This window comes from Convolutriloba macropyga, chromosome 3 (genome assembly GCF_964194025.1).
Source record: "Convolutriloba macropyga chromosome 3, txConMacr16.3, whole genome shotgun sequence".
NCBI classification, from domain to species: domain Eukaryota; kingdom Metazoa; phylum Xenacoelomorpha; order Acoela; family Convolutidae; genus Convolutriloba; species Convolutriloba macropyga.
In genome coordinates this window covers 30606883-30611042 of record NC_134470.1, presented here as the reverse complement: position 1 = coordinate 30611042, position 4160 = coordinate 30606883, and positions in this window count along the sequence as shown.

The window sequence follows — 4160 nt, the reverse complement described above, 5'->3', positions numbered from 1 at the left end:
CCACAAATGTGTTAAAGTCGAAGCTCGAATTGCAGACTTCCCCTACTGCACAGAGGAAGTTCCTGTTCTTTTGGGCAATGATACGCAAATTCGTTTCATGAATCCGATAACACAAGTTGTGTATCCAAACTATACTTTGACTGCTTGTGATCCCATAGCACCTTACATGTACCGCACGTCTGAAGGCATCTGGATGCACTATGGAGATGATTATTCGGTCGCACGTACGCCCGAATCTCTAAGTGTTTTCAGCCATCTAGATTTTAGTGATAACTTACCTTCATTACACACCGCTGGTCTCTTTTCTTATCAGAACTTGAGGCAGAGCGCAAAGGCTCGGGTTCTAAAATACTCGCGCCGAACAATTTCGGGACGAGAAGTATATCTTGGTCCTCGCAGCCAATATTCTCATCCTGGTTTAATGCATTTTAATCCAAGCGTTTCCGAAGAACTAGAAAATTTGGCGGCTTGGAAATATTTGATTGATTTGCAATCTGTTGCGAGTGGTGGTTGGTACTACGCCGAGAGGTGCACTGTAATTACGCTAACAACTTTAGCGCTTCTAGGGCTCTTTATCTATATATTGAAACTTGTATTTGCGCTTAGGCTCCTTTCTCATGGAGTTCCTTTCTGGACAGTTTTCCGGCTTCTTAACCCCCTTGCGCCTTTTACGCAGATGCTTCAAAATCACATAAATAATATACACGCATCTGCGCCTGTCAATCATGACCAACTTGTCAATGAAACTGATGGGAACCCTGATAATCGCACTGTAATAGTTGATTCAATTTATCCGTCAGCACAATTAAATTCTGCCCGCTACACAACAAAAATTTAAGCACAGGTTGACTCTTTATCGCCTATAGTGTTCTGTCTTAGAAAAAAAAAAAACTGCCGCTTTCTGATTTTTGTCTTTTGCTTCATTCAAAATTTTTTTCTTTGCGTTCATCAATCACTAGCAGCCCTGATGCACTTCTGTACACAAATGATTGACATTGCTTGTTTTAGATGTCGACAAGCTCAGAGTCAATCAACACTATGCCTGCTTCTCCAGGCCCTGATATTCTTCTGGACACAGATCTTCTTTCAGGTGCTTCTTCGCCTGCAATTCCGTTGCTGGACGATAGTATGGACTCTCAAGCAGATACAGGAATAACTGGCAACTGGGCAAGTGATCAGTCGCTTGAGTTCCGTCAAAACCTCTCGCAAAATCGGGATCCTCAGCCGCACACGGATGTCTGCTCATCTGCTTCTTCGGATGAAATGACAATCATCTTTTGTCCGCCTTCCAAAAACATTCCAGTCGTTCAGACTGCTTCTGCAACAGCAGCTTCGGGTTCGAGAAGCAGCCCGCTCGAAGGAAGCAATTCACGCCAGGCTATGGGTCCACCTCGCAACGGTCCCTTACGCCTCAACGGTTTGGTGTATTCAGCAAATTTGCATGCCGTGTTGCGGGTTGTTGAATTTTACCGCAATGGGAAAGTTCGCCTTCAGGATCCTTACAATGCAAGGCGAAGGCCTCTGCTGGATCCTGCGGATCTAGTCGCTATCCCTGTTGACAACTCGGCTGAAAATCGCGACCTTCGAGATCAACTTATTCGACTTCGTCGATCTCGTGAGGCTCACGAGCGTGACCTTTACCAGGCTACCAATGAGATCGACAAACTAAAAGCTCGCATTTCCGAGCTGAATCAAATGCTAGATGATTCTCGGACGGCAAATCGTCTGCTCTCCGCGAAGGTTGTTACGCTGGAGAAAAAACAACCTAAAAAGCCAAAATCCTCTAAGGTCCGCAATGCAGGGGTGAATACGGACACTATGTCTGCCTCTGAGTCCTGTTCAACGACCTGTCGTCACCTCAGAGGTCTCCAAAACGAATTCCGCTCCCTGCGTTCTCAATTACTTCGGGGAAATCATAATCCACAAAACAAGAAAATAAAAAGGAAGCCTCGCTCGCGTTCTTCGAGCTCATCGTCCTCATCGGGTTCGGAGACAGAATAGTGGGACATGAGGACATGTCCTTCCTAAGCGGGGTGATGTAACAGCCCTACCCCATTATTATTCCTTAGGCAGTATAATGTTCCAGCTATTAATCTATTAATCTTATAGCGCCTTTCCGCTCAAGCTTTGTTTTACTTTCGTGCCACTGGACCATAGTGTATTTATTATTGATAACACAATTTGGCACGCAATTTATTTAGCTTTTGCGTGTTTCAAGAGCTAATTGAGAATTTGTTCCGTTGGCCATGTTCCTTCGCCAAAACGACACTTGATACTTTTCTGCTTACAATCCAGTTAGTTGAGCTTTTTCTCAACAAGCTTTTATAAATAACCTATTCAGTTTAATTCAATATTCTGAAAACTTACTTTGTCGATTTTCCAAAGAAAAAGATAGAGCACAGAAAACAAGGTAAGATCAATTAAATTGAAGTTGTTAATTTCAACAAAAAAAAACTAAAACAACCCAATCTCGAATCCCGCATTCGCAATTCAAACGTTCGTTTTTTTTTAATACCTACCGGTAGTTGAGCTTTTTCTCAACAAGCTTTTATAAATAACCTATTCAGTTTAATTCAATATTCTGAAAACTTACTTTGTCGATTTTCCAAAGAAAAAGATAGAGCACAGAAAAACAAGGTAAGATCAATTAAATTGAAGTTGTTAATTTCAACAAAAAAAAAACTAAAACAACCCAATCTCGAATCCCGCATTCGCAATTCAAACGTTCGTTTTTTTTAATACCTACCGGGTTGTTATAGAATCACTATGTGATTTCCTTTCTCATTTCTTTAATTGGCGCATTTAATTGAGGGCATTAAATTGATTGAAATCGGGAATTTTGAGAATTCAGAGCAAAACTTAACTAAGCCGATTAATTTTTGGCCATATACCACAACCTCCGTCCAATCGAAAAGACATAGGTACTCGCTAAAAGCATTAAAAGCGATTACGGCGATGAATCACAACAAAGTCTTCTTTTCGTCTGTCATTAAGTGAAATTAAAAAGTGGAACCCACTTAGCTAGCTCCTTCTTTGATCTAAAATTGATCAAATACGGAGAAAAACCTCCTTTATGAAAAGGCCGCTATAAGCAAATTTTCCTTATTTTCGACTTACATTCGATTCTGCTTAAAGTGGTTACAGTGATTACTTAAGTTCTTTGCAGACCAGAACTAATTTGAATATCAATTAGTAGCAGCACGTTTCCCGCACGTGTAATATTCTTAAACTTCCAATGACCTTTGCACGTCGCCATCGACCTGCCAATCAAATATGCTAATAATGGAAACCTGTCAAAAAACCGGCATTTTTCTATTCTATCATTTTATTACGTAACAGTTACGCCATTATTGTCTGAGCAAAATTGAGACGTGCGTGATTGAGTTTGTACTTAGCGGAACCACATCATTGATTAAGAATTAACATCACGCACGATTTATGAACAAACGATTTTGTTTATATACTCTTTTTCAGTAAGTTTTTGCGTAATGAGGGCGGATCTAGCACTTTGTGTTGTGGCCCAATTTAAAAACAACGAAGGTAAAAATGAACAAAAACATACCTTGTTAAACTCATATTTGATAGGATTATGGAAAAAAGCTCTTATGCTTTGAGATCTCTTTATTTCTTTGTAAATTCTCGCCTTTAGTTATGGTAACAAATGCATTAATAATGACGTCTTACCGTGGCCATGAAGATTAATAAACCAACTTTGAAATCACACAATGTTCCCTTTAAGCGTCCTCTTGCCACTAATTAACAACAGCTTTCTCCCAGACAAAAATTACATTTCGACATTCTTTGAAGAAGCACTATGAAAACAGCACTAAAAGCGATCTAATTAAAACTAAAATTACATTTTTAGCTACCTCCCAGACAAAATAGGCGGATCTTAGTTGGCTAGTTTTGCTCGCTTGATTAAGTTCCATTTTTCAGTTCACTTTAAAAAAAGAGAAACCACCAAAATGACATCTTTAAAATTTGCACCTGTACTTTTCCTTGTACCCGTAGTTGGATTATCTTTGAACATTTCCGTATTGATTAGCCTTTCCAGAAATAACCAGCTGAAAAAAATTCCAAACATATTCTTCTTCAATCAAGCTTTAGCGGATACTTTATTTTTATCACTGTTACCATTTATAACTTTAGAGTACCTTTTA